The sequence below is a fragment of the Podarcis muralis genome, chromosome 11, assembly GCF_964188315.1.
Source record: "Podarcis muralis chromosome 11, rPodMur119.hap1.1, whole genome shotgun sequence".
Classification (NCBI taxonomy): domain Eukaryota; kingdom Metazoa; phylum Chordata; class Lepidosauria; order Squamata; family Lacertidae; genus Podarcis; species Podarcis muralis.
The window spans coordinates 33,534,111-33,557,665 of record NC_135665.1 but is presented as its reverse complement, the minus strand read 5'-3'; the positions used below and the strand labels follow the sequence as shown (position 1 = coordinate 33,557,665).

The following is a 23,555-nucleotide window of genomic DNA, read 5'->3' as shown; positions in this document are numbered from 1 at the left end:
CATACCAGCAAGCCCCCCTCCTCATGGTAGTTTCTGTGGAGGGAGCAGTGGAAGGTTCCAGTAGGGGGGTCTTGCCTGATCTGGAAAGTTTTACACTCCCTTTGAAAGAGCAAGTTTGGAGTGTGGGAGGATTTTTGGATTCATCTTTGTCACTGAAGGCTCAGGTAGCCTCTGTGGCTACAAGCGCCTTTTATCAACACTATTATTGCAATGTGCTCTATGTCGGGCTATCCTTGGCTCTGGTCTGGAAGCTCCAGCTGGTACAAAACACTGTGGCTAGAGGGTTGATGGGGACAGACTATTGCCAGCACATAATTCTGGTACTTGAGAGGTTGCACTAACTGCTGATATGCTACCAGGCCTGGTTCAGAGTTCTTGATTTAATTTACAAGGCCATTAACAACTTGGGTCATTTAATTTACAAGGCCATTAACAACTTGGGGAAACCCTGTTTGGTTCATATTCTTCCTGGGCATGGGGGGCATTGCAGATCCTTCAAGTGTCCCTATTTTCCAGGGACATCCTTGATTTAGAGAAGCCGTCTCAGTTTCTGATCTCTGTCCCACTTTTCCTTAGGATGTCCCTATTTTCATTGGAGAAATGTTGGAGGGTATGGAGTTATCCAACCCCTGAGCCGTGTGAAGGCAATCCTGTATAGGAAAAATTTTATGTTTATTTTTTTATGTTTTTATATATGTTGGAAGCTGCCCAGAGTGCTGGGGCAACCCAATAAGATGTGTGGGGTATAAATAGTAAAATTATCATTATGGGATGGGACATCTCTATTTTCACTGGAGAAATGTTAGAGGGTATGGCATGGCAGGGCTTCATCTTAAACTCCAAGACTGAACCAATATTTGAAAACTGAAGTTTCAGTCCTCTCACAGATTTGTATTGGGAAAGCAAAACAGCCATAACTTTGGGTTTCCCCTCCACATAGGTGCATGAAACCTGCTGACATTTTAGCCCCCAATATGGTATTGACCCTGCCAAAATTCAGACAAGTAGATCTAAGGCTCTGTCTGTCTGTTTTTCAAAGTATCCCTTTTCCCTCACAACAGCTACAACTTTTTTGTAAGAAGACAGTGCAACAAACCTAACCGAAAACAACTTGGCCCAAAATTATCCATAGAAGTTGGTTGCCATCCTGCATTTTTGAAATAGCAGAATTGAGTTTACGGTTAACATATGTAATACTTTAATCCCTTAATCTCTTTAAGGTAACTTAACTAATTGATATTGATTGAGGGAGGATACAGCTTTAAACAAAATGCACAAAAACCCCCAATATGGGCAAAGTGGGGTGTGGGTTAAGTGAAGTGTCACTGCCTAAGTAACTATTCTAACTGAAGACAAAAAGTGTATGTAACTAAGGAACAAACAAGTGACAATAATCATTTTATATAATAAAGAAGAGATTGGAATGTCTTGGGAAGAATTTAAAAGTACTGGGAGAAAACAAGTAGGTAGATAGGCTGGGTGAAGGATATATAAAGGACAAACTGAATTAAAATGACACTTACCAACTCTTTGTAATGTTCAGAGAACTAGATTGCGAAGAAGGGCACTGGGACAAAGGTTGAAAGCAGGTCCCTGTAAGAATTCATCAACACATCCGAGCAAGAGAAGCAAAGTACTGAATCAAAATGTGGTATGAATGGAATAGACTCACCACTATGCAATAGAGACGATAGGAATATCTTTACTTCTACTTGGAGAAGCTAAAGGACTTGCTCTGAGAACAACAACGAGAGATCAGTGGCAATTATATGTTTGCTTACAGAAAATATTTCAAAACATTCCACAAACGCTTAAGTACAAGCAAAGCTCCAAGAACAGAAGATGGTCATAATAACATTAATAATGGTGGTTTATACTCTACCTTTCATCATTATAAAAGAATATCATCTTCAGGGAATGGATGTGAATAGCCCTATTTATTACACTCTTAAAGTAGGCTAAAACAATTCAAGGTAATTATCCTTGCAATTTTATGTGCCCCGCTTTTGACACTTGTACTGCGTCTCAGTATTGCCATTTCCTTTCTACAGACTTGTTATTTACTGGACTTCTCGAATGCAAGAAATAAAGCAAAATCTGAAGTGGAAAAGACGTTGAGATTACTATCATTCTGTGACTAAGACTCTCTCATTAAAATAGGGTGGGGGGCAGAAATCAAGTTTGCAGTAGTAGTAGTAATAGTAGTAAAGGTAAAGGTAAAGGTAAAGGTACCCCTGCCCGTATGGGCCAGTCTTGCCAGACTCTAGGGTTGTGCGCTCATCTCACTCAAGAGGCCGGGAGCCAGCGCTGTCCGCAGACACTTTCGGGTCACGTGGCCAGCGTGACAAGCTGCATCTGGTGAGCCAGAGCCGCACACGGAACGCCGTTTACCTTCCCGCCAGTAAGCGGTCCCTATTTATCTACTTGCACCCGGGGGTGCTTTTGAACTGCTAGGTTGGCAGGCGCTGGGACCGAGCAATGGGAGCGCACCCCGCCGCGGGGATTCGAACCGCCGACCATGCAATCGGCAAGTCCTAGGCGCTGAGGTTTTACCCACAGCGCCACCCGCTGTGTAGTAGTAGTAGTAGTTAAACCAGCCTTTTCCTCCAGCCAACTTTAAATACAGAAACTAATGGTGCCCAGCATCACAAAATAAAATGGATATGAGTGGCTGCTATTAATCCTTTTGGAAGCAAAGAAGTGCAAATCTAAATACCCAGATGGGTGGAGTACTACTACTACTACTACTACTATTGATTGCATATGTGCTGGAACACAATAGCTGAAATCCTGCCATGCTGCTGTATTGCTATGATGAGCATTAATGCAGCAGAGTAGGATGTGGGTGGTGCTGTGGTCTAAACCACGTAGCCTCTTGGGCTTGCTGATCGTAAGGTTGGCGGTTCAAATCTGCACGATGGGGTGAACTCCCGTTGCTTTGCCCTGGCTCCTGCCAACCTAGCAGTTCAAAAACATATCAGCGCAAGTAGATAAATAGGTACTGCTGCAGTGAGAAGGTAAGCAGCATGTATAGAAAGAGAACCTACCCAAGTGATGCTGACACAAAACCCTCACGCATACACTAAGTAAAAGAACATAAGCTTTACCACCCCACCCCTCCTCTCCCACCCCCTCTTTTCTTTCCAACCCAATACTGCATATAACACCAATGTCTCACCACAAATGTAACCGATCTGTTGAAAACACAACCTGAAGAGACAACGCATGTGCTCTTTATTAAAAATCTTTGATAAAAAAGACTTATATATATATATTTTTAAAGAGATCTTTTATAATAACCATCCATTAGCGTGATGGTTTCTACTAGCAGCAAGGTTTTCCAAACACTGGTCAAGGATGATCCATTTACACAGCCAAGTGCTGAACTGTGCTTGTTACACCGTGTGCTGCTGGAAAGAACAGCTCTCCTTACCAAGCTAGAGTTAGGCTTCCTTTGAGAGATTACCTTTTTCTCAGCCATTTGATACCCAGAAAAAATTCCTTTTTTGATTTTTCTACTCGCTCATGTGCTTGGGGTTTCATTGTACCAACATCAATTGAGTATTAATTGGTAAGCATTAGACAACCAATTGCTATTTTTCAAGGCCATTTTAAATAACAATTACTAGACTTTGAATAGTTTATATTATCTGTATTTATGCATTCACATTAGAACAACATTGTGTTGATGTATTAACTGTAGGGAAAACAAAAATCTTGAGATTTCTTTTTACACTGCTATATATTCCTCTCTTAACACTTGAACCTGGAACACACAGGTCTTCAGAAAGCATTTCTCTCTACTCTCCAGAAAATGTATTATCTTCTTGTCCTTGAACTCTTGGTGTCTATGCTTCCTAGAGCTCTGTTTATGTTATAAACCACTTAGAACTAGGCATTGTAAAAAGTTATTTCAAGATGGCCCTGACCAAAACCTCTAACAAATAATTTAAGATTAAAAATAGAGAGCAAAGGGGAAAAGAACAAAGAAGGGGAAAGCCTGAGAGTAAAATTAAATATGTACAGGTAGGGCAATTAAGAAAAAATGATGCGAATGAGAACAGTCTTGTTTAGGAAGCTAAATGTACATAAAGAATGAAGAGTGCAAGGGGAAGAAGAAAGAAGAAAGGTATGGAGAAGCTGATGCATTTAAAACTAAAACTGAATAAAAATATTTTTAATGGAAGTTGGAAGGACAAGATAACCAATGGAGATGGGTTGCCGTGTTACTCTCACTTCCTCAAGTTTCCCTCTTGCTTTTTCCCAATGTTCTGGTCATTCTCCTCCTAACGTACCGTATGTTACTCTTTCCCTTGGTTTTATTTCTCTGCCTACAATTCATAAATCATTAAGGACTCTTTGTTCTCTTCCTTTTCCTCCATCGCCTCCTGTTTCTTCAATAATAATAATAATTCTGTTTTTGGCTTCTGCTAAGGCTACCATGTGCTCTTTCTTCCTTTAAGGAGGTTGCTCCTTCTCTTCATCCTCCTCAGTTTTTACCCTCTCCATATCTACTGGGGATAGAAAGGGAGTACAGATGTTTTGTGATTTCTCTGTTAGTAAGTCTTCTAACCAAACACTCTTTCACTACTTCTGCTACTACACTCATGGCCTCTGAGAAACACGTTTTGGAATCAAGAGAAAGGAACAATACTGTATATCAAAGAAAGCAGAGAGAACCTTATCAAAATAATGATACAACGAGAACTGGAAACTGGCCAACAGAGTGCAAAAGAGCCAACGAATGAAAGGAGAGTCAGTTTGCAGCAAGACATAATGCATGATTTGAGGCATATTTTCAAAATAGTCCCAGAATTGGAATTATATGAGATAACTGAGAACTGGAGGAAGGGATGTGAGCATGTTGCCTGTAAATTGCATTAAGAACACCCAGAGCAAGCACAAACACACACAAAAGTAGTCAGACCATTCCAACTGCAGTGTGTGAACACTGATGGCGAAGATCATTTAAAAGGAATAGCAAATCAATTGAAATCTGAATTTCACAAACCTTTACGAGTTCAGCAGAGAATGCAGTTGCAGAAGAAGAAAGGCAGTGTCAAATATATCTGGATGAAAAAGTTGAAAGAACCATTAATCTTTGCATTGATTAAAAGTTTCATTTTCAGTTCATTCTCTTTCATCTCCCTGGTGAAAATAATTTTTGAACCCATGCACTAGGTTGCATGCTCCCCACATCCTCCCTGCAAAAGCTATTTTAGGACACCACCAGTGGATTGGTGTTGCTGTTGCTTAAGGTATGAGTGATCAATGTATATGCTTATAGGGAGCACACAACACTCTTTCTACAACAGCTCCGCTGGCTACTGGTCTGTTTCCAGGCACAATTCAAAGTGCTGGTTCTAACCTATGAAGCCCTACACAGCTTAGGTCCAAGCTATCTGAAGCACTGTATTCCCTTATACGAACCTGCCTGGGTTTTGAGGGGAGGCCTTTCTTTTGGTCCCATCACCCTCACAGGTGGGGTAGACAGCCTTCTCAATGGCTTCCCCCAGACCTTGAAATTCCCTCCCTGGAGAAGCTAGACTGGTTCCCTCCTTGTCCTTCTGCCAGAATGTGAAGACTTCCTTATTCCAACTGACTGTTTTTAATGAAAGTGCTGGTGCTGTGTTGTTTTTATTGTAATTATTGGCACAATTGACACCATTTACCTTCCTGCCGCAGTGGTACCTAGTTATCTATTTGCACTGGTATGCTTTTGAACTGCTAGGTTGGCAGGAGTTGAGACAGAGCAACGGGAGCTCACCCCTTTGAGTGGATTCAAACTGCCGACCTTATGATCGACAAGCCCAAGAGGCTTGGTGGTTTAGACCACAGCACCACTTGCATCCCCTTACCTGAGTGTGCAGTAAAGGGGTTCACATCATTAACACCCCAAAAGCGTCTTGTTTCTCCTATAGTCACAGCCTTGGTTTCAAACTGATATTTAACATTGTTCTCAAGCATTGCTCTGACTCTCTCTCTAGCTTGCCACACATCGCTGCAACTTTCAACTGTAAACTCTGCAATGGGATGGGCCATCCATATTTTGGGCATGTGATTGGACTATAGCCTGGTCCCTTCCAAGTAGGAAAGGAGTGAGATTAAGGTCCGTCCTTGGAGTCATTAAAAATTAAATGGCAAAATTGTCACAGGTTGCATCCACACTGCAATTTATTCCATTTCCCCAATGTTTTCCTAACTGCTAATTTCCACATTGTAGTTGAAATTCCAGAAAACTAATGGAATATAGTACATTTTTATCACTCATTTCCATGTTATTTCATTTCAAAACAAATTGGTTTGTAGTCCTCTGAACCCAGAAAATTGAGGGAGTAAAGTGATGAAATTTGATGCAGTATAAAGGTAAAGGTACCCCTGGCCGTTGGGCCCATTCGCGGATGACTCTGGGGTTGTGCGCTCATCTTGCTTTATAGGCCGAGGGAGCTGGCGTTTGCCCACAGACAGCTTCCGGGTCATGTGGCCAGCATGACTAAGCCACTTCTGGCGAACCTGAGCAGCGCATGGAAACGCCGTTTACCTTCCCGCCGGAGAGGTACCTATTTATCTACTTGCACTTTGACATGCTTTCAAACTGCTAGGTTGGCAGGAGCTGGGACTGAGCAATGGGAGCTCACCCTATCATGGGGATTCAAACCGCCGACCTTCTGATCGGCAAGCCCTAGGCTCTGTGGTTTAGACCACAGCGCCACCCGCGTCCCTATTTAAAGTGATGAAATTTGAGGCAGTATATTGGCATACAATTCTTTCCTACTGTTTTCATGACAAATCATGGGGCAACAGAAGCACACATGTACAGAAAGGGTGGGGATTAGTGATGTTGTCCAATGAAATTTAGCATGACATCTCGGTAGATCAGTAAAAAATCCACAGTTCCAACAGGTACTGAAGTGTGAAAGGAACTTTAGAAAATGGAGCAGAAGCACTAACTAGCATTATAATCAGGAAAATGAATGCAACATCTGAATACTCTTCCTGGGTACGTTACACACATTTATTGCATTTTCTTAATATATTATCTCACATTGACTATAGGAGTATTATCAGCAAGGGGCATTGTCAAACACTTGGCAGGTTGCAAGCTGATGAGCTACACTGGACATGTTAGCTCACAGTTTGCACAAGCCTGAAAAAGGTGGTCCTGAAGAACAAGTGTGTGAGATGGGGCTTAACTATCACCAGAAAAGTAGAAACAATCATCCTCCCTGGAAGGGCAAAAGACATAAATTTGCATAAGCTTTGCATGTGCTAATTTCTATGGAAATTTAGAGACAATTGCTATCATTTAAATAGAAAGACAATAGGGAGGTAGACTGTGACCAGGTGTTAACTCATGGTGGGCAATTTCAAGTCTCTTTCTTTCTTTCTTTCTTTCTTTCTTTCTTTCTTTCTTTCTTTCTCTTTGAATATATTTTATTGAAATTTGGAAGAAAGTACAAAAATTAATATCAGGTATCTTTATATCAAGACTAAAAAACTAATCTCAATAAAGACACAGATCAGAAAGAAAGAAAAAACAAAAAACAAAATGAAGAAAAAGAGAGAAAGAAAAGAAGAAGTGAAAAAGAGAACTTCCGATCCTTCATCTGTTGCTTATATGTAGAAAATTATTCTACTCTCCCTTCTCAATGTTTAAGCATGGCTTTGACCAGACAGAGCCTCAAAGCCAGGGCTGCTTCCTCAAGTAAAGAATTGTCCTCTGCAAAGGAGGATACATGTTCACCCTAGATATGTGCATACTAAGCAGACAATCACATATTCCCTAGCACAACATTAACATATTTTGCATGTGCCTGTTGTGCAACAAATACATTTCCCCCATTGTTCACAGAATGTTGATTAAGATAAACAAAAGACCTTTTGATTTTGGATGGCTCTTATAGGAATGATCAAGGTGAGGGCAGGCTGAGCGAAAGAAACCTTTAAACAATATCCAATCCAATCCAAATCATTATTATGGTCATAGACCAGCATAAGATAAAATAATAGTATCCTTTCAAATCACACATGTTACTTTCTATGGGCTTCCTTTTGCCTCAGGCTGTACATTTACTCAGTATAAATTCAAATTGCTTTTAACTCCCAAATTAGGAAGCAAGCAGAAATCGTGTGTGCTATTCCGTGTCTAGCAGTTATTGCAGAAAATTAAAACAGATGCAAGATGATGGATATGGAAAACAATGTTGCCATGCATTTTCCACTTTGCCATTCCTTGTGTTACAATTGCCTAATTGTTCATAAGCTGCACAAAAGAAATGCCTTTTATTATTTTTTTCCAGGCACTTAAAGATGACTTAAGTGTCACTTAGTCAATTGAGGGAACAAAGAAGTCAATTTATGGATCAGGTTATTCTCTCCCCCACCCAGGTTCTTTGAAATTATTTACTTTATTGGTTTAGTGAGTCTTGAAAGGTGAGGGATTGACAGGACTATATTGTAGAAATATTTCACCCATTCAGGCCACACACACACACACACACACACACACACACACACACACCTTTGCTAAAACTGGGACTGAAGTAGTAAGACTTTGTCAGCCTCTCTCTGTGTTATTTAACTTTAAAGCTGTTTCATTTTTGGAGGCGGGGAAAGAAATACAGGTGCCATTTCAGTGTATTTTATGCGAGCATTATAAACCAACAATTTATGAAACACATATTTTGGAGTGGTGGAGTCAGATGGGGAGGTAATAGAACAATTGCAATAGCTATATGCTACTTCCAAGGTCAGAGGCAGTGTCCCTTTGAATATTAGTTGTTGGGAAACACTAATGGGAAAGGGCTATTGTCCTCATGTCTTGCTTTTTGGATTCCCACCAGCATCTGCTTGGTCACTGTGGAATACAGAATACTAGACTAGATGGGCCTTTGATCTGATCCAGCAGGGCTATTATGGTCTTATGATGACAGAATTTCGAGTTGAAGAGGAAGTAGTTTTAAGGTTCAGTTCTGCAGTTAATAATGAATTTGAACATCTGAGCTAGAGCTGCACAGTAATTTCAAAAAGGGGCCATAGTTGAACATAGCAGCATAGTTTGCTTCAACTGTATGGGCCTAATAATCACACTTAACTCTGTGTTTGATCTTCTCCAGGATATGTAGATGCCACTACCTGCAGAGGATGAATTCATCTGGTGCAGTTTTTGCACTGGAGTGGCCTGATTTGACAGTCCCCAACTTGCTTGCAGATAGGAACACAACTTCCAGTTGAATTACGCACATTGAAAAACATGCATTTTACATAAAAGTGTACATCTCATGTGAAAGTGCATACATACAAAATGTTCATCAAGAGTGTGGAGAAGTTAGCACAGTCTCAGATTGCTTGGGAAAGACCTTGGAGATGGGGGACTTACGCAGCTGCAGGGAGACAGGGACCTTCTGTCTCAGCAACTGCTTCATGAGGGCAAAACTTTCTGGAGATGAGTTGCTGTGCTCATGAGGGCTGACACTCGTGTGAAGGTCCTCTTTTTGCTAATAAAGAACTAACTCCAACTTGCTGGGTGTGATTTACTTCTGGCTCGCTCCTTCACTGACCTTGGTTGCCCCCGCCATTGATAACCATGAAGCCAAAGCTCTGCCTCTTAATCTCCAGCCAGTGTTTCTTGTTTTGTTTCTTGTTTACAGTGATTAGAGAGGGTCATAGAAAGTTGGGCGTGGCTTTGAATGAGAGACAATATGGGGATGAGGGAAAGCCATCCACAGTTTAAATGTGTTTTAATTTTTTGCTATGCACGCATCCCTTGTGTCCACACTTCTATTCTGTCTTTGATCACCATGATTCCCTTCCACTTATTTCTCCCACTTATGTTTTTCTTCTTCATCATCACACATACATGGTAGGGTTGCCATATTCTGGAGAGCAAAAAAGAGGACACATTTGCTGAGTTCTACTTTTAACTATCGATCACTATGGTGACTCTACTCATGAAAAAGAGGATGTGTCCTGGGAAAAGAGGACATATGGCAACCCTACCATGGGCAGATATAAGCTTCTTCGTCTGCCCCTGCAGTATATAAAGAAGTGTGCTATGTCCTAAGGGTAGCTGCAGAAATTGCAATGAATTTCCACCAGTCAAATGAAAAAGTTATTCATACCTATCAAGCTACTAGTCAGGATGGCCACATGTCATCTGTAGGATCAGAGGCACTATGTCCCAATATCAGTCTCTGTTGCTCCCTTCTGGGGTGGAAAAAACTTAAACACGATGCAGAGTTCCCAAAAAATAGACCAGAGGCAATTGTACTTCATCCAGCAGAGCTTTACTGCTACTGAAGGTAAATAAGCATAATGGTCACAAATCCAGTACAATCAGGATTGGCACAGTGCATAAAAATCCAGTTGCAGCACTTACAATAAAACTTACAATACTTATAATAAGACCTTAACACTATAGCATACAGAACAGAACACCAAAACAAAGAGATAGAAAGAGAAAGTAAGTAAAACCCAGGCTCCTCCTGGCCTTACTATTATAGCCAGCATGAGCTTGACAGAAAGATAACAGAACCAGTTTAAATCATCTGTACTCAGCTTCTCAGAAGGAATAACCCAAACAAGAACCTTCCAGAACACTCTTGAACCAAGCAGAACAGGAAAGATCTCAACACATCAGATCAATACTTTATGAGCTAAGAAATGCAAACTGACAGTCTCTGGGAGACAACTGGAGGAGAGAGCTGTTGCTCTCATTTCTGGTGTGTGGGCTTCAAGGAGGCATCTGTTTGGCCACTTTGGGGGAACAGGGTGCTGGACTAGATAAGATTGTAGTCTGATTCAGTAGGGCTCTTCTGAGGTACTTGTGAATTGCTGCTCCCCCCTCCTTTATGAGGTTCCAGTACCATTTGAAGAGGTGAAGCATATTTTCTGGCTCTCTACCAGGTGGGGGAAAGCAGCTTGACTGAAAGTGATTTGGAACAGAAAAGTGGCAGCAGTTGGAATGGTCAAACATTCCCTCCTACCACTTTTTCAATGTAAACACCCTTCCCAAAGTTGCTTTTTCCTTGAATAGAAGTCAACCAGGTACATACAATTCTGTGAAGTGTTGCCAGATGCCAACAGATGGCAGTAGAAATAACTGGAAACTAGATGTGCAGGTTTTAAAAGTAGCAAAATAGAATATACCGTATTTTTTGCTCTATAAGACTCACTTTTTCCCTCCTAAAAAGTAAGGGGAAATGGGTGTGCATCTTATGAAGCGAATGCAGGCTGCACAGCTATCCCAGAAGCCAGAACAGCAAGAGGGTTTGCTGCGCAGCGATCCCTCTTGTTCTCGCTTCTGAGATTTAGAATATCTTGCTTTCCTCCTCCAAAAACTAGGTGCGTCTTATGGTCTGGTGCGTCTTATAGAGCAAAAAATACGGTAGGTATCATACCACCATTATTGGCTCTCAGTAGGAAATTGTTTGCTGGTGCAATAATCTCTAAGTGACCATAAGACATAGCATTTGACTAATGATTGAGAAATGAGGACATTAATGCTATTTGTGTCCCCACAAACAGGAAAGGAGGAGCAAACCATGCACATATCAGTTTCTGAAATCTCCCAAAGTTTTAGATAACAGTGATCATGTTTAATAATGGATTACCCCTAATGGGGATCATCAAATCAAAATCTGAATTTTGTATTGACTGGAATGGAAAAGGTAAGGCTAAGTCATAAGCAATTATCTAAAGGGGAGGAACACTTTGTGTCATCTTACATTTCTTGCCTATCAGAAAAGCAGTCGAGCTGGTACACCGCAGCATTCCAATTTGAAAACGTATCAAATGTTATTAACATCATGGGGCTACTAACAAGAACATATGCAAATACGGTCTGTCCCTGAACAAGACAGAATTTTTGGTGTAGCCTTCAAACATAATCTATAAATAGTTTTCCCCCTCTCTAGAAAAGCCCTTTGAATGGGATGGGGGGGGGGGGAATGAAGCGACGTATCAGTGCAGAAGGCTAGGGACATCAAAGAAAATAAAGGCACGTCGGAAACAAAGCATTCTTTGCATCCAAATTAAGAAAGTCAAGACCTAAATCCCTCCTCAGCAGTCTCCCGCTGACACACCAGTTTTTAGGATCATTTTGCTTGAAAAGTCACCCTTAATAAAGGGTGGCATTTGCCTATGGGTTTTGTTCCCACTGTACTTACACCAGCAGTTCTGTTGTAATTATGATTCTCCCCCCCCCTCTCCTACTTGATATGCTTAAGGACCTTGCTTACATAAATAGTTACAGAATAAATAACGTTGAACACACTTCTGACAGCACCTCTTGGAATGATGATAATTATAGATTACTGCACGGCAGGCAAATATCTGATAGGCCTAAAACGATATGATTAGATAAAGCTCCTTAAAACAGTAATTCATGTTAGACTTCTAATATTTTACTCTACTCCACATTGCTATTTCCGAGCTATGAATTTCAAGATTTATTTGTTACCATTCTCTCTCAGTCCCCCCCCCCTTCCTGCTGTACACAGTATTTGTGGTCTATGGCAACCAATCCCCTTGGGCTTTCTTTTGCCTTAATTTGCATAAACACAGGCATCATATGAATATTCAGTGAGTGGCTTTGCATTAAGTAAGTGCCCTTAATCAGCTTTTCAGTTCAGTTTTATTGGTTGCACCACAGTTATTTCATCCAGAAAATCTGAGGGCCCTACAAAGCTAAGCAGGTAAGGGTTGTAATTCTTTTTATGTATTTAATGAAAGAGTATTATCATTTGATTATATAGGTTCTGGAGAATGCTTAAAGATTGGTGGTTTGCTTTAGGTTTTGGTTTTCGTATGCATGGTTTTGGGTTTCTGCCCCCCCCCCTTACTATCATTAACCCATGGCGGTCAGGTGGGCATACGCTTCGGAAATTTGCATAAACATCAACTCTCAATGAATAATTCATCAGGGTTATTTTAAACACTAGCTAGGCTTCTACTTTGGATGGCTCTATAGCATCACAGTTTGATTGGCTGTATGGTGTTTTCATCACCAGCAGAATTCCTATAACATAAAAGCCATTTCTCCCCCCCCCCTTTTTTTTTAAAAAGGAGAAGAAGGCTGGGTTGAACATATCAGGAGGGTGTGTGTGTTAAAATATGTGTTTCTCTCTTTTTTGTTTTCACTCCTAAAGCAAATTGTACTGGGTTTTCCTGCCAGATATTTGTATATCTTGGTTGCTGCTTTTGTTTCTAAATGGAAAAAATGTATTACTATGTAGACAGTAGCTGCCATTTGCAGCCGTTTCCTGTATAGCTGATTGCAATGGCCACTACTGCTGCATTTGCCAGTAGCTTGCATAAACATGAGCAACATGTAAATGAGATGCCATTGAACTCGTACAACATGGATTACCAAACACTGTGATCTTACATCCTGCACTATATTCTTTATTACTGTACTTTATTATTAGAATTTTCACTGTATGCCAATATGGGCTTGGCAGGGGGGTGTATTTATTCATGGAACGAAGGGTGTTTTTGTTTGTTTTTATGAATGGCATTTAGAGAAAGAAATGGACCTTTTATTGCGTTGAAGATGGAATGGGTTAATGAAAGCCTAAGGGCCCTGAGAAATTAGAGGACAATGCATTTGTTAGGACTAAATACCATTTCCCATTTTACCTTATAGTCACTTGAGGTTAAGGGTATGCAGTGTTATGCTGTTTGTGTCAAATTAATCCATTTAGAGCAGAGCATCACAGCACCAGGTGGTTAACAGAAAAGGTTCTGATCCAGAAGGATCACAAAAATGAGGATACCAGTGATAATCATTCAGATCTAAAGCAAGAAATAATAAAGAGCAGCCACTGTTTTGAATATTGCGTCGCATGCATTAAACGTACTCCACTCATTTAGCCATGAAACAGTACAAAATTGGTAGGTTGGATACATGTCATAAATCTTGTGGGTAAAAGCATGGCATTGATAGTGGGTTTGAACCAAAGATATGTTTTGTATTTAGGTGATAATTTAACACTGCTCCTTGCAGAAGAGGAGTACACATTGCAGTCGCTTGGTATACCACAGTAATGTGATGCTGAGAATGCAGATGTGTGCAGATGTAGTGTGTTCTTTTATCTAGGAATCTCTAATGATGTGATGCTTAATTTGAATAGAGAAAGGGCTTTCCAGGTCTGATAATAACCATACTCATGAATCTAAGAGAAAAACAAATCCCAAGAGAGGAAATCAATTTGGTGGTGATTTTTTATTATTATTATTGATTTACTTATCTGGGGCAACTCTCTTTCTTTCTTAATTACACTTTCTTCGTTGTATTGGAATCAAAAGACATATTCCAAGACATGAACTGAATGGAGTTCTTCCATAACAAGGATATTTCAAAACATTTATTTAATTACCTGCTTGTCATGTCACCCGCCCCCGCTACAATTTCTCAGCACATGGAATTTTGAAAGGGAAACTGATGGAAATTTCAAAGGTTTAAAAGAGAACAATGAAAATCCCTTCTAAGATTACAGAAAATGAGAAAATGTTATATTTAAAGCAGAAGAATTGTTTAATTAAATCTTGCCGGATTTAATAAACAACCGTGTATTCAATACTCAGCCATTAGATGTTTATAGCTGTAATAAACACCATGACATTTTAAATAGAGAGTGTGGCTATGGCAGTTTATATACGTGTATTACACACCAACATGTACATGTGCACTCTCTCTATAGCTGTTTTCAATATCCGTAAAAATAAACTACAAAAATTATAAATGTTGTATACAGGATTTTGTATAATGCAAGCATTCAAACCTTTAAAAATAAAACCAAAGCAAAATAACACTTTGTTTCCACTTCAGTTTCTACATCAGCACCATAGTGCTTGGGTTGACAAGTTAAATATGACCCATTAAACATCCAAATCTAATCAAATCACATGTACATTATTTTTCTATGTTTCTTTAAAGCTCCCTAAGACTCTGAATCAATCCAAATTGTTTCAGTTTCCTGTGGGACCTTGGCCTGACCAACGGCCCAGTCCTAAGGCTTGCTGCACCAGCAGGTAAATGGGAAAGATCCTATACATCTTCATCTTGCAAGATAGTTTTGCAGGTAGGGAGACAGGTGAATATTTTAGGATGTGGATGCCAGCAACAGGAAAGAAACATTCCACTTGGATCCTGTGAAATTTGTATCCAGCAACCTACCATAAAAATGGGATCACCCTAATTCAAGAAGTTTTTCCAAATCAAAATGGCAAAGTACAATGGGAATGCTTCTGCAATTCACTCTAGAGTGTCAGTCGCAATATGGGAAGGTGAGCTTTCTTGTAAATGCCCCATGTACAAGCCCTTTCCATTGCATGACTGAGCAAAGACAATGACTTTTGAGTGGGAGTACACCATTGGGACGCGGGTGGCGCTGTGGGTAAAAGCCTCAGCGCCTAGGGCTTGCCGATCGAAAGGTCGGCGGTTCGAATCCCCCCTTCCGGGAGCGCTCCCGTTGCTCGGTCCCAGCGCCTGCCAACCTAGCAGTTCGAAAGCACCCCTGGGTGCAAGTAGATAAATAGGGACCGCTTACTGGCGGGAAGGTAAACGGCGTTTCCGTGTGCGGCTCTGGCTTGCCAGAGCAGCGATGTCACGCTGGCCACGTGACCCGGAAGTGTCTCTGGACAGCGCTGGCCCTCGGCCTCTTGAGTGAGATGGGCGCACAACCCTAGAGTCTGTCAAGACTGGCCCGTACGGGCAGGGGTACCTTTACCTTTACCTTTACACCATTGGCTATAACACTATAATCTGAAATGTAGTTAGTAAGGAATTTTTGTTGTTGGGATGCATCTGTCTTGGGAAACAGTGGGAGATTGCGCCTTCAAGAATAAAGTCAAACTATTAGAGAGTTACAACACCCACTGTGGCTGTAGAGACTGATACATGTTTTATTGAAGGAGAGAAAGATGAGGGCATCCAGTTTTGCTGCTACTGGAAAGCCATGGCATCTAAGGAAACATGCGCATGATTTCACTGTTAATTCACAGTGTGCGAAACAGTCTAGAATTCACACATTACGTTGATAAGGTTTGATGATTAATATTTTTGTCATGAGTTTAGGAGAATTTAGTGAGCTCAATCTGCCCAAAGCACCTCCAGAATACACTAGAATAATGTTTGTGGTAATAGTTCCTTGATAAACTGAAGTTGTAACTGTATTTCAATGTTAAATATTAGGCTTTCACTAGGAGTTCGTTCTTTTTAATTTCATCCTGCACCTCATCACTAAGGTTTGGGGTAGTGGGGTAGTGAACTGTAGTGTAGATCTGTCTTCATTTGGAGAAGGAAGAGAGGTTGGGATACAGAGTAGCTGTGGACCCAGCAGATGCCACAGCTGGAAGTTCAGTCAGCCTAGGAGCACAGAAACATCAGGTAGAGGGGAATGTTAAGAACCAAGACCAAGGTAGCCAATCCAGATGCTGGACTGAAGCTCCCATCAGCCTCAGTGAACATGGCCAATGGTCAGGGTTGATGGGAATTCCTGTATGTGAAGCATCATTCATTCATTGCTTCAGTCATCTTGTCAGAAGACATCTTTTTGCCTAGTCTTTCTCTAAGCCATAAGACTGCTCTGAACGTCTTTCCTTGTCTGGTTTTATGGTACCATTTTAGTGAACATATGTTTGTACCTCTGATTTTAGCATATCATTTTAGTGTTTTTATGTTGTATTTTAAAATTCACTTAGAGATTTTAAAATATTAAGTGGTTTAGAAAGTGATTTTAAAAATAACTATACAAACAAACGAACGAACGAATGAATGAATGAATAAATAAGCTAACTGAACACGGAAGGGCCTATGGGAGAATACATGATTGTAAATATAATGGGCTTGAGTCATTTAAGGTTGTATATGTTGAAAGCAGAAATTTTGGAGGTTGGTTGGCAACATATAGGCGACAATATATCCCCCTTTTGGCAATACTCTGCCTTTTCCATTTGAGATGAACTAAATGCTTTTAGGCACCATATTTCATAATCAATGGGAATATTCATTTTTTGTTTCACAATATAATTACAGAGGGGAGGGAAAACCAAAGAAATAAGAAGAGTGCAATTAGCATTACTGTCTTGACATTAATAAGGCTTTTCCGACCTGCTTCTTCTTTTAAGCACAGCATTAAATAATAGGAGAATGAATGCCAGGCTTTATATATCTTAGGGAGAAAAGCATGGCCTTGACAGACAACTCTAAAACAGCTAGGCTTGGAACTCTCTGTCACAAGGCATGTTGCAAGATTTTTCACCATATAACTGAACTGGAATTGCAAATATGATAATGGATCTTCAAGAAAAAGAACACTTTATTCCATCTGATCTTATAGCCCTTCTTAAAAAGAAGCGTTATTAAAACAATGATAAAATCTCAGAAAGGCAATTATATACTCACTTCGTTTATTTGCATGGTGCTTCTGTGATACTGTAGGTTTTTAATGGCTATTGACTGAGATGATTATTTCACTTTGTCTTTGAGTCTTATATGAAACCTTCCCCACCCCGCTACATAGTGCCAGCTATGGAAAAGAAAGTTCCTTGAGCACAAAGGTCTCTCATCCCAGACTCTGCCACACAGAGGTGCTGGCTCCAATAAATTTTACAATGAACTAGAGCTGCCCATTTTGTACATACATAGATTCTCCAGCCAAGACTACAATGTCTGGCCAATACAGAAAGAACAAGGCTTGAATTTTCAGCTTGAAAATGTTTTCTGCTGTTCAGATCTTCTTTATATATCTCATGGGCAAGACTTCAAAGTTCCTGGAAAATTTTCACTTCTGAGTATCTTTAAACTAGCTATATTTCTATGCATGATGTGACTGTGAATGGCTGCTAATCAAGCTGATCAAGCGATTTGGCCATATGCCCTGGGTGAGAATGAGAAACAGAAACAGACCGTTCCATAGTTCCCCTGCGGTTCTTCCTGTTGCAACCAAATACTTCACTTGTTTTGGGTGGTCCCACACATTGTTTTATTGATCTCCTATATTTGATAAGGCTTTTCATTTTACAGGTGGGTAGCCATTAAGGAAAATAGGAGTTTTACAAATTCAGATGATCAAGAGAAAACTTGAGGGGCAAATCTGTCAATTTTGGTTTCTCTCAGTTTCTCATTTTTCCATTCTTAAATACGGTTCTCCACATTTCCATATCGGTTTGCAATTTATTTTTTAAAGTAGTTCACATTAAAATCCACCAGCATTTTAGTGGAAGTTTATCCCAATGTACACATTTTTGCAAAACAATTTCCCCCTATATAATCCACTATTTCGACTAATATGTGAATTTGGCAGAGATTTTTAAAGTCAAATTTGAAACTACTTATATTTTACTTAGTGGTGACTGCTGAGTCTTTATTTGTACATTTTATGTGTTTAATATGTCTGGATTCCCAATGTTTTATGCATGGTTTCTCTCTCTCTCTTTTATGATTTTTATTGTCCAAATCATGCCAATAAAGGTTGAATGAATGAATGTGAATTTTTACCCGACCGTATGCATTTTTGTACCCTTTACTTTGCTGGAGAACTGCCCTGAAAAATTAAGAGAAATGGGAATTTTGAAGGATGACTGTCCCAGGTTGTGTATTGTTTTGGAAAGTATGAATTACATGAGTTCACCTATAAATCTGAACTGAACCAAAATTCTCCCTCATCCATACATGTGGGTGGATCGTGATGTACAATATATACATATAACAAAAAACCAACCAACCCCAAAACCCATTGAAAAGGAACAAATACTATGTTGGCCCAAAGTTCTTGCATCCTGCTTAGTATGGCACATTTTAGGATTTCTAAAGGTTTAAGCACAACCTCAATAGTTGTCATGGACTTGAGTGAAGAATGTGTCAGTACTGACACAGTACTTACCACTTGCATTTTCTTGAAGATGTTTATGGCGCTACACCCCAAAAGAACAAGGCCTTATGTTTTCAGAGTAATACTAGTGACCCAAGGCAAGTTAACTAACACAAGCAAGCCACCAGGGTGCTTGAAATAAAACAATGCTATGGAATATGTGAAATTTGGGTGAATTTTATTCTCCTTTTCCTCCTGTGAAAGGGGGGGAATACTGACATGTAGCAAGTATTCTCAAACCATTAACACACCATTTTATTCTTCCATAATGCATTTGTAGTCATTTAATTTTCTGCAAAAAAAATTTCTCTATTTTCTTCTGACAGCATCAAAAATCTGAGTACTTTTGGAGACATTTTTCTGCAAACTGCTGATAATCAGGATTGGAAATGAAAATGCTGACAGATTATTAACAATAGAAAAATAGCTGTAATGGGGTGGGGGGCATTTTACCATAATGAATGAATTGTTAGCATATCCAGACTTTCATAGCTGATCAGACTCATATAATTTCAGTTTCTCTAAATACCAACAGTTCAAATTATTATTAGAGCTTTTCTTCTCACAAGCAGAGCAGGTCTTATTAAAAAATGTTTCAACTTAGTATTGGCACAATTCTGCAAGAACAAAAGATATGCAGAATGCTTCCATCTCACAGACTGTTATATATATGTGATACACTTGCTTTCTACCAAGGGAAAAGATAAAATGCTTTAAAAACTTTAAAACAGCATTACAATTATTGCCTATTTATGTATATTTTAAAAGCTTTATAAAATAGGATATACGTTGGCAGAATTTGATTTTTATATATATATATAAAAACACAACTGTGATTTTCCATGAGGCATTTAAAACTTTTTTTAAAAAAATCATGTTGAAATACATACTTTTTATTGATAATTTATGTAGCAACTTTCTGTTTTGTATTGCACTTTGCAGCCTTTGTTCTATTATTGATCCACATAAGAAACTCTGTTCCCATTTTAAAGATTGATACTTGTTAATGGGCCACACTTGAAACCCAGCCTGACCATTTCTAGTCCTTCTTTTTGCCTCTGGACAATTCTGATTCTTATGCAGACTAAATGAAAATAAAATAGTGTTTTCATAATCAATAATTATTGATTGGGTGGTAGGGTACTTCAAAATATCCAAAATGGGTTCCCCCTTACTGTGGTGCTTTGGGTATGTCAGTTTAGTTCTTGCTTCTGTTGTTTCCATTAGCAAATAAACATACCGTTGGCACCAATCATGTCTCACAGTTTGACACACATCTTGGGCTCTCTTACATGTGGCACAGGACGTGAAGGAACTGTATGCAGTCCTTTACGTTCTCTGAAGTATCTAAAGCAAAAGATAGGGAGACGACTAGGCAAAGTTCTTTCCGCATGATCCCTATTGAGATCTGTGTGGTGTAGTGGTTAAGAGCGGTAGACTCGTAATCTGGTGAACTGGGTTCGCGTCTCTGCTCCTCCACATGCAGCTGCTGGGTGACCTTGGGCTAGTCACACTACTTTGAAGTCTCTCAGCCCCACGCACCTCACAGAGTGTTGTGGGGGAGGAAGGGAAAGGAGAATGTTAGCCGCTTTGAGACTCCTTCAGGTAGTGATAAAGCAGGATATCAAATCCAAACTCTTCTTCTTCTGCGACAATATGTAATGTAGACTGAGAATGACTACAACTTTGCCCATACTTGGAAATCCTAGGAACCGCTGCATCTTGTGGGGAGAGTAAGACACAGTGGAAACAAAGCGAATTTCAGAGTGGCCTACGATTCTGTTTTTGAATGGGATTTTGACAGCACTCGTTGATTTCCTGTTGGCAGATGGCATCTCAGCTGTGCAATATCATTGTTGCAATTTTGTTGTTGTTGCTGTTTCAGAAGAGATGGTCATTAGACCAATGGGTGACAGTAAAGAACATTAAACTCAACATGATTTTTTGAGCTCCAAGCCACTTGAATTAGCGATTTTCAAAGCCCTAGTGCCGTGATTTCCAAATAGTGAGGTAGATTTTCACCGGTTGGCTGTAGGCACCTTAGAAGTGGGCTTCAATGTGCTAGTTTGGGCAATGAAACCAAATTCCTATGAGAGGGTGGGCCTTAGCCCTGCCGTCAGTTTTCCTTGTTAGATAGGACAGCCACATTTTAAGCTGGGGCATTTATTTATTTTTTTGGCGGGGAGGCACATAGTGCCAGCCAAATTCCCCCACAACCCACTAGTGGCGAAGATGTGAGGGCCAGGCTGAGGGAAGGAGAAGGCAGAGACCTTCCTCTTTACTATTCCTCCATGCAGAGTGCTAATGGGCTATGTAAAAGACAAATTAACAGAAAATCTAGCTAGAACTCCAGGCATGATTTTTTTTTTTTTTTTTGTTTCAGAAGAGGGGGAAAAAAGATGTTAATGATGCAGTCAACAAGAGGATACCAAAAGGCATAAAACAAACAAAATTGTTTATGCTGTAACTAAGAAGTTAAAAACTAGTGTGGAGCTTATTTCCCCAAAAGTTCAGTATTAACCTTGTATCACAACAACACCAATACATAATAAATAAATAAATAAATAAATAAATAATCAATAAACAATAAATAAATAAAATGCAGAGAAAAAGAACATTATTATTATTATTAATCAAATTTTGATACTGCCTTTAATCCAAAAATCACAGGGTGGTTTACAATATACAAAACAAATGTATACCATAATAACAAACAAAGGCAATACCCTGCTCCACACAAGATAATACATTGTTTAATGAGCCAAATGACTGGGAGAAGAGTACAGTCATACCTCAGGTTGAAGTAGCTTCAGGTTGAGCATTTTTGGGTTGCGCTCCGCGGTGACCCAGAAGTAACAGAACGCGTTACTTCCGGGTTTCACTGCTCGTGCATGCGCAGATGCTCAAAATGACGTCATGTGCATGCGCGGAAGTGGCGAATCACGACCCGTGCACGCGCTGATGCGGGTTGCATTCACTTCAGCATGCGAACGGGGCTCCGGAATGGATCCCGTTCGCATCCAGAGGTACCACTGTAATGTTTTTAATAATAATAATAATAATAATAATAATAATAATAATAATAATAGTTTATTTATTTATACCCCGCCTATCTGGCTGGGTTTCCCCATCCACTCTGGGCGATTCCCAATCAAATATTAAAAACAAAATACAGCATTAAACATTAAAAACTTCAGTAAACAGGGCTGCCTTCAGATGTCTTCTAAAAGTCAGGTACCAGTAGTTGTTTATTTCCTTGACATCTTATGGGAGGGCATCCCACAGAGTGGGCACCACTACCGAGAAGGCCCTCTGCCTGGTTCCCTGTAGCCTCACTTCTCACAGAGAGGGAACCGCCAGAAGGCCCTTGGCGCTGGACCTCAGTGTCCGGGCTGAACGATGAGGATGGAGATGCTCCTTCAGGTATACAGGACCGAGGCTGTATATGTAAAGATATGTAACAAAGGCACCAGGCCAGCCTCCTTGGAGAGAGCATTCCACAAGTGGGGAGCCACTTGTGCAATCGCCCATTCTTGTGTTGCCACCCTCTGGACCTTGTGATGGAGGCACATAAAGAGGGGCCTTCAATGATGATCACAATGCAACCATGGTCAAGCATTTAGGGAGAATAATAGGCATAACATTTTTTGTTGAAGTCAGTGAAATTGAGCCCTTAATTGCACAATAGACTTCCTTTCCTAAACTAATAAAGATTCTTGATAATCATGGGGAAATTTTTCTTTTTAAATACTTTTTTATTAAAGATTTTAGTAAATGCCCTGTTTCTTCTTCCAGGTTGTACAGTCTTTTCTACATATCAGTTGCATTTGCTATGACACATTAGCGTCAAGTACATTATAAGGTCAGGAATAAGGGGGCGGTGAGAGGAGGAGTGGTGATGAGATTTAATTTTTTTACAGTATATGTGTGGGGTTTTGTGTCAGCGTCAACTGGATAGGTTCTCTTTCTAGTCCCTTGTTACATTTCCTTGGTTGTGAGAGGGATTGGGGGCCCAGGGTGTGGTTGGTTGTCTGTGGTTGGCTGCAGTGGGGTTTATTTGCATTTGTGAGGGAAGGGAGGGCTTGCTGGATGAGGTACCGAATGGTAGTTTCACAAGACACCTTTTCAGAGAGAGAAAAAATGTGCAGCACCTAAGAACCATACCTTAGGACAGTTGCGGTTTTGCATTTTTTTCTAGAATCAATGTACAATTGTATCAAAGTTAAGGTTAGCTTCCCTTTCTTTTTCAAATGCAAAAAAGGCCACAAATTTGCTAAATGTGATTTTAGACAGTAAAGGATAGCTTAGGATAAGCATCCCCACCCTCAGTGCAAAATAGCATTTTCTAGTGCAGTCAGTTCAGATAGGGAAGTCCTGTGTCCTACTTTGCAGAGGACAGTCCTCTGTTTGCAGCACCCTGTTTATGAAGGGCTATCTGGTCCAGGTCTGATTTAAAGACAATGAATCATAAGAAAGGACAGCAAGGACCTTGAAGTTGCCCAATAGCAGTGAACCCCTGGACTGCAGATGTGGCAGGCACATATATGGCCTACTCAAAGGCATCTCCACTATAGAGGTTTGTATCATATTTATTTATAGAGGAGTATTACATAGTTCAGCTGGTGTGGACCATGAGTCCATTAGTGCTTCAGATATTTGGAAAGTATCTTACCCATGTAT

At 40.1% G+C, this 23,555-nt stretch overlaps 1 long non-coding RNA gene across 2 annotated transcripts in view; it reads left to right on the top strand.

The window, feature by feature from the left end:
- The first annotated feature begins 12,585 nt into the window (after positions 1 to 12,585).
- Positions 12,586 to 23,555, top strand: part of LOC114606932 (uncharacterized) — an 83,227-nt gene continuing 72,257 nt past the window's right edge. For both annotated transcript variants that reach the window (XR_013394578.1, XR_003709005.2), the window contains exon 1: positions 12,586 to 12,695. This is a non-coding gene — a long non-coding RNA (uncharacterized LOC114606932). The remainder of the gene's footprint in view (positions 12,696 to 23,555) is intronic.